At 48.7% G+C, this 12,494-nt stretch overlaps 1 protein-coding gene across 7 annotated transcripts in view; it reads left to right on the forward strand.

The window, feature by feature from the left end:
* The window catches only part of ADCY1 (adenylate cyclase 1), a 451,138-nt gene that overhangs the window by 133,641 nt on the left and 305,003 nt on the right, over positions 1 to 12,494 (forward strand). The window lies entirely within an intron of this gene.

A 12,494-nucleotide genomic window follows, 5' to 3' on the forward strand; every position in this document is an offset into this window, starting at 1 on the left:
ACCTGTTTGGAAAATAGGTCCGTGACTGTCCAGATAACAGTATTCCCATTGCTTTCTGGCAATTCCACTATAAAATCCATGGCTATTTCCCTCCAGGGGGCTGAGGGACTTGCCACTGGTTGTAATAGCCCTGGCGACTTCCCTTGCAACCTCTTTGCCGATGCACAGGTTGGGCAGCTGGCAACATAACTTTCTATGTCCTTTTTTATTGATGGCCACCAAAATTGCCGTTTAATTAAGTGTAAAGTTTTTACAAATCCAAAATGCCCTGCTGATTTTGTGTCATGGCAAAGCTGCATGAACGTGATTCTTTGGGTTGTTGGTATATATAACTTTTCCCCTACCCAAGGCAACCCGTCTCTCATTGTGCACACATTTTTGTTTTTCTGGAACCATTCATCTGTTTCCAAACTTTTTCTGAATTCAATTCCAGTTTGGCTGTCCAGTTGTGGTTTTAATTTGGCTTGGGTTCTTGTGGTTACTGGTGCTGCCAGTTGTGACTCTGCCATTATTGGTCTAGAGTCTGTGGTTCGTGCGCTGTTATATTGAGGCATGTGAGATAGAGCATCTGCCAGGAAGTTCTTTCTCCCTGGTAAATGTTTGAGTTTAAACTGGAACTGGTGAAAATGCTGAGACCAGCGGGCTTGTTTGGGATTGAGTTTCCTGGACGTTTTCAGGGCTTCTAAATTTTTGTGATCGGTCCACACCTGGAAGGGGATTTTGTTGCCTTCCAGGAACTGTCGCCACGTGAGTAATGCCCAACGTATCCCATAAGCCTCCTTCTCCCATACGGGCCAGCGCTGTTCTGTTTCCATGAGTTTCTTGGATGTATATGCACAGGGTTGCAATACTGCATCATTATTTTCTTGTAATAGCACAGCCCCCACTGCCACATCACTTGCATCTGCCTGTATTATGAAGGGCTTGTCCATATCTGGGTGCCTTAGTACTGGTTCGGCAGAAAAAAGTCTCTTTAGTCTCTCAAACGCTGCTTGGCACTCCATTGTCCATGTTAGTGGCTGGCTAGGTTTTACTGAGGATGTTCCCTTCGTTTTTAGTAAGTTAGTGAGGGGCAAGGCTATCTGTGCAAATGAGGGGATGAATTGGCGGTAAAAGTTTGCAAAGCCCAGGAAACTTTGTAGTTGCTTTCTTGTGCGGGGTGGTGCCCAATTTAGTACTGCTTTGACCTTCTCTGGGTCCATTTCAATGCCCTGTGGGGATATGCGATAGCCTAGGTAGTCTATCCTTTCCTGGTGGAATTCGCATTTTGAGAGTTTGGCATATAGGTGAGCGGCTCGCAGCTTCTTTAAAACCGCTCTGACAAGTTTGACGTGTTCTTCTTTTGTTTCGGTAAAGATAAGAATGTCGTCCAAGTAAACAAGGACCCCCTTAAACAGGTGCTCCCTTAGAACGTCATTGATTAATTGCATAAAGACTGCAGGGCCCCCTTGTAATCCAAATGGCAAGACTTTGAATTGATAGCATCCCATGGGGCAGTTAAATGCAGTCTTCCATTCGTCCCCTTCCTTAATTCTCACGCGATAGTAAGCTTCCCTTAGGTCTAGTTTAGAAAAAAAATTCCCTTTCGATAGGTGTGACAGCATGTCTTTCATGAGGGGCAGCGGGTATAGGTTGCTTTCACTGATAGTATTCAGGGCCCTATAATCCACGCATAAACGTAAAGAGCCATCCTTCTTCTTTCTAAAAAGGACCGGGGCAGCCACTTTAGGCTTGGCTGGCTCAATGAAACCTCTCTCTAGGTGTTTTTTAATAAATCTTTCCATTTCCTCCTTCTCCTTTGGGCTCATGGAGTATAATCTGGGCTTCGGGAGTTTTGCTCCAGGCTTGAATTCAATGGTACAGTCTGTGGGTCGGTGGGGGGGAAGCTCATTCGCCCTCTCCTCACTGAAGACTTCAGCAAGGTCCTTATATTCCTCTGGTATTTCTGTTAATCTTTTTTCCTCTCCTATGGATGCTTTTTCTATTCTTGATTCTGGTAGCCTCCCTTGGGGTTTTAAGTCCATAGGGTCCCCCTTCGGGAATTTGATTTCTGTCGTCCTCCAATTTACCCAGGGGTTCCATTTTTTCAACCATTCCATCCCTAGAATCATTGGGCATTCCATACCTGGGGTCACCATAAACGTTATGTCCTCTTCATGGTTGCCCAGGGAGAGGTGTATTGGCAGAGTGGCTAGGGTAGCTGGCACCCCCCCTGCTATGGATCCATCTAGCTGGCCAAATGAGATTGGTTGTTCCAGTCTCCTGGATGGGATGCCCAGATTCCCCACTAGTGTTGGGCTAATGAGGCAGCGGGTGCAGCCAGAGTCTATTAAGGCTTTCACCTTCACAGCTTCGGGCATGGGGGGGATTAATATAGTCACTGTTTTGAGGATGGGTGTGATGCATCCACTTACCAGGGGTTCGCCCTCCGAGCTGTCATCTGAGGCATCCACCGGCCCTGTGGTGTAGGCTGGAGTTCTTTCCCCTTGGTGAGCAGAAGTGGGGGGTTCTGCAATTTCCATCATTCTCATGGCCGTCTCTTTTGGCTTAGCTGAAGACTTTCCGGGTTTGTTGATTGGGGATCTGTCTGGGTTGTGCTGGGGGGCCTTTGAGCGGCATTCTACAGCTCGATGCCCTTCTCTTCCGCACTTGAAACACCCCATTTGCTTCTTGGCTGTATCCGATGATTTCACCGGTTGGTGTGTCAGCTCAGGCGGGGGGCGGCTCCATTGTTTTCCTCGGCGGTGCCTCTTCAATATGTCGATCTCTGCTTCCTCTGCCAAGACGTACCATTCCTCAAGTCGATGTGGGTCCCCTCGGGGCAGGCAAGCATCATATAGATCATAGTTTAGTCTGTCTTTGAAATGGCCAAGGAGGATGTCTTCTGGCCAATTCAGTTTGCTGGCAATGGCCCGGAATTCTTGTGTATACTCAGCCACTGGGCGTTTGCCTTGCCTCATCGTTTTTATCCTTTCACGGGCTTTGTGATCAGCCAGGGGGTCTTCAAATCGTCTTCTCAAAGAGGACATGAAACGGTTGAAGTTACTGAGTTCTGGGGCATTGGAGTCATGCAAGTTCACCACCCAATCTGCAGCTGGTCCATCCAGGGCAGATTGCACGATCCGGATGCGGGCTTTGTCGCTGGGAATGTCCTGCCCGTATTCCTCCATGTAGCTGAGGACTTGGGTTAGGAAAAACCCCAAGCGTGTTGGCTCCCCTTTGAATTTCACCTCCAACGGTGGACGTCTTGAAATGGATCAGTGCCTCCGTTGTGGGTGGTAGTGTCTTCCGTCCAGATTGCCATCTGTGGTCCGGTAGGGGGTGGGGGCTCCTGAATCAGTAGATGTCCCCGGGGTTGCAGGTTCCACGTCCCCCTCGGTGTCTCTCCCTTTGCGGCTCCAGGAGCTGGGGCGGCCGTAGGGCTCAGTATTCTCCTCTCCTAGGAAGCTGAGAGTTCTCTTCATCAAGTCAATAGCTTTCTCTAGGATCCAGTCTGAGTACGGTGCCCAGCTTCCTCCCTCTTCACTTGCGTGCAGGGATTTCTCCATCTCCTGCTTCCATTCTGGTTGCTTGGTCCCCCGTCTCAGGGTCACCTTTCTTGATTCCTTTCCCCACTCACTTTTCCAACGCCCATTGACCAGCGAGGCTTGTGGTCCCGTGTCTCCACCACTTCTTCTCCCGAGGAATCTGACCTCTCGGATCCCAACATCTGGCAAGGTTCCAACTGGGTCAGCGGCTCTCTTTCCAGGGAGTTTTTCCCCCTCTCTTGCTCCATTGTCTGACATGGTAAATTTTTGCAAAATCCCCCGGCAAGGGTCTCCCTTCCAGGTGGATTAATTTTGCAAGTCCTGTCTAACGTAAGGACCCACCCCACTTTGCATCTTAAGAAGACAGAACTCTTGGAATAATTCTTCCAACAGGAATCCTTTATTAAGAAGAAGTGGTTGCAGGCATGCTAGACAGGACTTGGGGTCCAAGCTCTCCCATTCAAGGTTTTAAGGGGTTCCCCAGCAGTCCCACCCAATCACCCCCCCTTCCAGTGATAGTTTCAGGCATCACAATTCCACCCCCTTGCTCCTTTCTTTTGTCTGTATGGAGACTTCAGATAACTACATGAAAGGTAATTAGCTCTCTTTTGTGATGGTAAAGTTCTTTGATGCTATTTACATTCAAAGTCTCTCTTTGAAGTTGCAATAAACACATTCAGCTCCCTAGAAGTCTACTGAAGGAAGTGAGGGCCATAAAGCCCCTTTGTTCTCCCCCTTCTCTCCCTCTTATGGCAGAATCCAGAGAAGGCAGAATTGGGAGTTTCTATATTTGATAATTAAAGATGAAATATAATTGGATTCTGACAGGAACCCTAGTAGTCCTTAAACAAGTTGCAGAGCAAACATTCAGTGAAGGGGTGTTATCTTTAACTTATTATTTGTTCTATTTTCTTCTGAATGATTGTATATGTAAGAGTGCTTGCCTGTGTGCAGGCAATTGTGATTTCCATTAACCCCCAGTCCCTTGAACATATGTACCTGTGGTGTTACATCATAAGGTATATTGTTTTATCTAGGGAGGAGGGGTGTTGTGTCCTGAGCCTGCTGAAGCATTCAGCAGGCTCAGAAATGTTGCAAATGGTCCCAGACAGACCAAAAGCTGCCTGGGACCAGACTGGCTGTCGCCAGCCTTGCGCACATGCGCAAGGCGCGAAAACAGCCAGATTTCTTTTGGCTGACACTGTCCGGGTTTTGGATACTATAAAAGGCCTGCATGCCTTTTTGCTGTCGCTGGTTGTAAGAAGAGAAAAGTGGAAAGAGGGGCACATAACTAAATCAGAATATCAACAAATAGCCCGAGTCTGCAACGATGAAGTGAGGAAAGCCAAAGCTCAAAATGAACTAAGGCTTGCGGCCAAAGTCAAAAATAACAAAAAAAGCTTCTTTCAACATGTCAAAAACAAGAAAAAAGTGAAGGAAACGATTGGTCCATTAGTGGGTGAAAATGGTAAGAAGGTGACTAGCAATAGGGAGAAAGCAGAACTATTTAACTCATTTTTTGCATCTGCCTTTACACAAAGGGAAAAAACAGAGCAACCTATCAAAAATAGTGCCATAAAAAACAGTATAGAAACACAAGTTAAGAAATGATAAGTGAGCACCTGTCCAGCCTAGATGAGTTCAAATCACCAGAACCAGATGGATTACAACCCAAGGTTCTCATGGAACTGGCAGATGTGATCTCAGAACCACTGAACTATATTTTTCAAAGATCTTGTAGCACTGGGGAATTACCAGAGGACTGGAAAAGAGCTGATGTAGTCCCCATCTTCAAAAAAGGAAAAAAAATGGATCCAGGAAATTACAGACCTATCAGCTTGACCTCAATACCTGGGAAGATTCTGGAAAAGATAATCAAACAACGAATCAGCGAACACCTAGAGGCAAACAAAGTCATTACTAAAAGCCAGCATGGGTTTGTCAAAAACAGATCATGCCAGACAAACCTTATTGCATTCTTTGACCAAGTTACAAAATTAGTGGACCAGAGGAATGCTGTGGATATAATTTACTTGGACTTCATTAAGGGATTGGATAAAGTAGATCAAAACCTACTAATCAATAAGATAGAAAAATGTGGGTTAGACAGCATCACCACCAGATGGATTCGTAGCTGGCTGACTGGCCGTACTCAGCGTGTGGTCCCCAATGGCTAAAGCATATAAGAAATGGTTGCTGGAATTGGGTATGTCTAGTTTAATGAAGAGAAGGGCAAGGGGGGACATGATAGCAGTGTTCCAATTTCTCAGGGGCTGCCACAAAGAAGAGGGAGTCAAGCTATTCTCCAAAGTGCCTGAAGGCAGGACGAGAAGCAATGGATGGAAACTGATCAAGGAGAAAAGCAACTTAGAACTAAGGAGAAACTTCCTGACAGTTAGAACAATTAACCAATGGAACAACCTCCCTCCAGAAGCGGTGAATACTCCAACACTGGAAGTTTTTAAGAAGAGACTGGATAGCCATTTGTGTGAAATGGTGTAGGGTTCCTGTCTGAGCAGGGAGTTGTACTCGATGACCTCCAAAGTCCCTTCCAACTTTATTATTATTATTATAATAAAAGAAGCTTGTTTGTTACACCATGTGTTGCTTCTTAATGTCTCTAACCTGCAAACACAACACTTGCCTTGTGCCTTTTCTTATCTCAAAGCTCTCAATCACTTTGGCTGTCTGTTTGTTATATATATTTTTATCATATTTATAAAGTTCTGTCCAAAGTCCATAATTTGTAGTTGCTGAGTCATAAATTGGCAGGAAATATTAGTGCCAACTGTTTCCCTGGGTGTAGCTCATAGTATTCTCCAGCATGAGGATGGAGAATCCACGAATGGGTTTGCTTCATCTTCCTGCCCAATTAGACTAAGTCTGATAACTTGTCGCGCCTCCTGCTGGGTCAGAGCCTAACCCAGTCTCGACTTAGTCTCAGCCCAGCAGGACACAATTGTGTTGGCTCCAGTCATCAGACTAGTCTAGCAGGTCGTATAAGTTTCCATTTGTGGATTTTTTTCCCTCCGTTTTTATAGCAGCGCTGGGATCAGCTCTGAGGCAGCATCAATCAAATTCCTGACAAAGCCACGAGGGACTTCCAAAGGCTATCAGAGGCTGTTTGGAGCTTCTAGCTCAGCGGAGCACTGACGACCAGTGGCTGGCCAGCCAGACAGCAGGCTCAGCCTCTCCCCACCACTCTGTTCGGCTCGTGCTTGTTGGGAGGCATCTGAGTTCAGCAGAGCGCTGATGGCCCACTTTTTCACCGTCTGTACGGCTGACTCAGACTGTTGCTATCGCTCTGTTTTCTTTGCGTGCTCATGGCCGCCATTTTGCGAGCCGCGCGCGGACCGCTTTTTTCACCTTTTCACTTTTTCTGAAGTTCTGGCCTTCTCGCACATCCCCTGGACAGCTGAGGTCCGGCTAGAGGCCAGCTGACTGCAAGTCCCTAGAGGGTTTTCCCATTGCAGGGCCCCAGCGCAAGAATCCAGATGCTAGCTCAGCACCATTTTGACAACTCCCTTTCTTGCAAAAGTTGACAAGACCACAAGTCTTAAGCATACAGCCTAGGATTTAGATAGTGGAACAGCCATCCAAGAGTCACGTGCTTGTCCCTCTTAGCATCCTGGTGCCAACTTATGACACAGGTATGCTAGCTTCGCCTTCTGGCTCCGCCACCACAGCCCAGGACAAGTGTGCTGGCCACATCACTAGCGTGGTCTGGCCGCCACTAACGAGGGTGCTCATGCACTGGCTGTTACCCATTGGCATTACTGCCACTGAGCAAATACATGTGTGCGGGCTGTTGCCACCCTTGGTTCAGTCGCCACCATCAGTCTCTACCAGGCATTGGCAGCACATTATCTGGTATTGCAGACATAAGGAACATAGTCCAGAATACTCAATCTTCAGTATGGTGACACATGTCACATCTGTACTCCGCTCCTCTGTCAGGAGATCCCTCCCAGCACTCCATTGGGATATCTCTGCAGGCATGGCTGATAGCACACTGCCTCAGCCTGTGCAAAGTGCTCCTAGCTCCCCCGCCAGGAAGAAACATAAGTCCTCCAAACTGGAGGCGGCAGGGAAGGCCAAGGCCATTTCAAACAAGAAGCCCTCTAAGACGGCCGAAAAGGAGGCCACAAGGAGACACCAGGCGCTAGAAAAGCAATTTCCCAAGGCCCAGAGACTGAGCGCAAGTGGAACGGATGTTTCCCCCGCCCCGCCTGAGGTGTCACTTTTTGGGTCTCAATTCACCCCCTCCACATTATCGATCCAACGGGCCTGGTTCCCAGAGGGGGACACCAGACAGGAGGAGGTGGCTCTCCCCAGCCAGGACTTATGCCCATGATGGATTCCGCCCTCGCCCAGGATCTAGCCGGGCCTTGAGGCGACATTCACGCCCACAGCTGCGGGGCTTCGACCCGCAGACCAAAGGGCATGTCCAGAACAATTCCAGGCACTCATTGCCCAGGCCTTCGCCCAGGGAATGGCCGCTTCATTCACCCAAAGGCCCAAGCCTGAGTTTGTGGCACCTGTGGTCACATACTCTCAGGTGGGTGCACCTGAATATCTGGCCTTCATTTCCTCTGACCGGTCCTCTCAGGACAGAGATACTTGCTCTGAGGAGTATAAGCTGCACGGCATACAGCTGTCGGATGACGAGGAATCGTCTCCAGAGCCTTTTCCCTTTGTAGGCTTATTCGATCCAGCATTATTTAAGTCTTTCCTTCTCAAAGCGGGTAATTCTGCCAAGATTGATATGGATCAGGAACCTCAACCGGCCCCATCCACCAGTCAAGGGAACAATTCACTTTTCTCCGAGCCTGTTATGCAGAGGCATATCCCTTGTCCTCCTTTCTTTCTAAACACCATCCAAAAACAGTGGGGAGCACCTGGCACCCTCCCCCCCACACTGGGGGGAACAAACACGAGATTATTTTATGTTGCTCCGGCCCTGTCAGACCTCTTGGAGGTTCCGGCCATTGATGAACTTCTAACACCTCTTTATTCTTCCTCCATGGTGTCAGGGGACATGTCTGAAGCCTTGAAGCCAGAAGACAAAAAGACTGAGTTTTCCCTCCGCAGGAATCATCAAGTTCTGCATGGTCAATAAGGGCCTCTACATCCACTTCCTTCTTTGCCAGGACTTCTTATCTGGCTCCGAGAGCTTCAGGCCATGATTCCCTCAGAATAGGTATGTATGCACCAAAACCTAGATAAGTTGGTGCCATTGGAGTACATGGTAGATGCGTCACTTCACACCACCAGGTTTTCGTCCCGAGCCAATAGCTTCTAATATTACAATGTGCAGGCTCCTATGGCTCAGACAATGGCGAGCTGACACAAAGTCAAAGTGGCACTTCGCGACCGCCCCTTACCGTGGCGGTCAGCTATTTGGAGAGGTCCTCAACCCATACCTGGTGGAGAACAGGAACAAGCGCAAGACACTCACACATCTTACCAGACAAGCGGACAGGAGGTCTAGCTCATACTCCTGTAGACAATCCTGTCATCCCTGCTCCTTTCCTCCTTGACCCAACCATCAGTCAGATCGTTCAGTCCCTCGGTCCAGGCAACAATTCCAGGGCAAGCAGCCCTTTTGGGGCATGGGAGGTCGCCCCTTCAGAAGGGCCAAGTGACTTCAGGGAGGCCTTCCCCATTGGTGGCAGATTGGCTCTATTCATAACTATATGGGAAGCCGCCACCACAGACTCTTGAGTGCCAAACACTATCAGGCACAGCCTATCCCTGGAATTCTTATCCAACTCCCCTATTCCAAGGAATGCAGTCAAGGCAAAACTCATGGCTGAGGCCATCTGTCATCTTTTAGAAATAAAGAACCAGTGCCGGACCCCCAATTAGGAAGGGGTTTCTATTCCACTCTCTTTGTCATTCCAAAGACCTCGGGGGGATGGAGGGCAATACTAGACCTGAAGAGACTGAACTCCCATCTGGTCTACAAAATTTCAAAATGCAAACACTCCAGTCTATTCTGGCCAGCATCAGGCAGGAGGATTTCCTGATGTCTATAGACCTCATGGAGGCATATTTGCATATTCCCATCCTTGTCGGCCATCGGAAGTTCCTCAGGTTTTGTTACCAACACCATCTCTACCAATACAGGGCGCTACCATTTGGCCTCTCTTCTGCCCCATGAGTGTTCACAAAAATCTTAGCTGTACTGGCCGCTCATCTATGGCTTGTCCTGATACGCATCCAGTGCTACCTGGAGGACATCCTGATACAGTCCCCCTCCTTTCAGACAGCCCAGTCAGACCTGGTTCTGTCCATCTACACCCTCCAGAGCCATGGGTTTTTGGTGAACTTTCAAAAGAGCCAAATGATCCCATCTACCCGCCTCCTTCACCTGGTTGCAATCATAGACACAAGGGTCTGCAAAGTCTATCTCTCGCAGGAGCACCAAAACCGCATTTGGACCCTGATATGCCGGATCCAAAGGGAGCGTGTAGTCACACTAGCCATACTGTCACAGCTCCTAGGAAAGATGGTTTCTTGTATGTCAATAGTTTCATGGGCCAGACTACACTCCAGAAGCCTGCAGTGGTTTTTGCTCCCGTTTCAGAGGCTAGGCACCAGTTCTTCCAACCAAAGGGTATCAGTCCCATTTAAAACTCTAAAATCCCTCCGGTGGTGGTCCTCCCCAGCAATAGCCAGGGGCTCCTTATTCAAGGAACCAGTCAGGGTTACCCTGACTACAGACGCCAGTCTGTTTGGCTGGGGAGCACACCTTCAATCGCAATGGGCTCAGGGCAGGTGGTCCCACTTGGATCTGAAGCACGACATAAACTGGTTGGAACTCAGAGCCATACATCTGGCCCTATGCCACTTCAGAAACAGGGTAGTGGGACAACACATCCTGGTGCTCACAGACAATGTAGCTGCAAAGACCCATGTGAACTGACAGGGAAGTACCCGGTCCAGGTCCCTCATGACCAAGGCTGAGTTGTTAGGTTCTTGGGCAGAGGCCAACCTCTCCTCCCTCAAGGCAGAATACATCTCGGGAAAGGAGAACCGGCAGGCGGACTCACTAAATAGGTCAATGGTGGACCGCTCCGAGTGGCGCCTCGATCCCTCCGTATTTAGGGAAATTTCGGACAGGTTTGGACTTCCAATATTAGCCCTGTTTGCCTCGCCGCTGAAGTCAGCTTCCAAGATTCTTCTCCCAGTTCCCTTCTCCAGGGGCAGAGAGGGCGGACGCACTTCATAGCCCAGGGAACTGCTATATGCCTTTCCCCCCTTCCTCTGATTGCGGCAGTCATCCGCAAGGTACTCCAGGAACAGGCAGAGGTCATACTGATTGCTCCACACTGGCCGAAACGACCATGGTTTGTAGGCCTTTCAATCTCCCTCCCCCCCCCATGGAGAATCCCTCTAGACCGCATTGCCTTCAGTCAGGGAGCCCTGCAGCATCCAGAACCCCAGTGGCTTCAGTTAGCCTCCTGGTACTTGAGCGGCAACTCTTAACCCTAGAATCCTATTCAACGAGGGTCATCTCCATGATTTAGGCATTCAGGTACCCCTCTACGAATAGGGTCTATGATTACACATGGAAAAACCTTAGTCTCTGGTGCGCCAGAAAACAATTAGATCCTTCGTCCATCACCATCCCAAGAATCTTAGAATATTTGATGGACTCGACAAGGGCTTATCACCCAATACCATCTGCAGGCAAGTTGCTGCTCTGTCAGCGGTGCTACAATGTGACAATTTGGCCCCTTTAGCTCAGCACCCCATGATGCGTTCCTTCTGTTCTATCCCAGCCTATTGCCGTTCTTGTTAACTGCACAAGGACAAAACCCCTTCTACTACAATAGGCTGGAGACTTGCAAACAAAAATTAAAATCCCTTTAATTTTGTTGACAAACCTGTCAAATACAACAAATTCAAGTCCAAAAGAACACAATGAAAAGCAGACGCCAAGTCACAAGAGAAGTCACAAACCAAGATTCCAAAACACAGTTTTCAAACAGTTGCCTTCAGCAACCAGCACATCCCACACCTCCTCCCTTTATTTAGCAGTCCTAAGGCAGTGCCTCTCCTTGCCATTTCTTCTTACTTTGGAGGTGCCTCATTGACCTCTATTGACTTACTCTTGCTAATTGACGCCGCCTGCCTGCGTCAATTAACAAGTCCATCTGTTGTGATTCTTCCAAGTCTGACTCATGCTCCTCACACAGCTGAGCTTCATCAGAAACACGACTGGAGGGCCCAGGCTCTGCATCCAACTGTGAGTCCTGTACTTCAGAGCCTCCCTCTGGCTCAGATGGCCCTTCAAATGCCTCCTCCACCTCCTCAGATTCCTCCAACTCAGCTGTTGGGAGCACAGGCTGGCACGGAATCACAACACCATCAAAGGGGCGACCAACACCAGACCACCTGCAGTCCATCGATATCCCTCTTGAAACCTGTCACAGGTTTTGCAGGCCCTTACCTCACCTCCGTTTGAGCCCATTAAGACCTGCACACTGCGGCTCTTGTCCATGAAGGTAGCCTTCCTGGTAGCTGTCATGTCAGCCAGATGCATATCGGAGCTGGCAGCCCTCTCAGTCAAGGAGGACCTGTGTTTTCCATAGCGACAGAGTGGTCCTTCGATTAGATCCATCATTTGTTCCCAATGTTAACTTCTTGTTTCACAGGTCCCAGGAGGTGGTACTTCCTAACTTTTGCCCTTGTCCATCTCACGGCCTAGAACAAAAGTGGCACACTCTGGACGTTTGCAGGGTACTACTCCAGTACATCAAGCAGACTTCTGCTTTTCACAAGTCAGAGGCACTATTTATCTCCTTTCAACCCTCTTCCATGGGGCAGAAGGTTTCGTCATCGACCATAGGCAGATGGATTAGGGCTTGCATTGCAAGGGCATACCAATCGCACTCCTTGACCATTCAAAGTCGTATCACTGCTCATTCCACCTGCAGTGCTGCAACACTGGCAGCTTGG

Source organism: Crotalus tigris, unplaced genomic scaffold, assembly GCF_016545835.1.
Source record: "Crotalus tigris isolate CLP2741 ecotype Arizona unplaced genomic scaffold, ASM1654583v1 scf7180000018540.1288718, whole genome shotgun sequence".
NCBI lineage: Eukaryota > Metazoa > Chordata > Lepidosauria > Squamata > Viperidae > Crotalus > Crotalus tigris.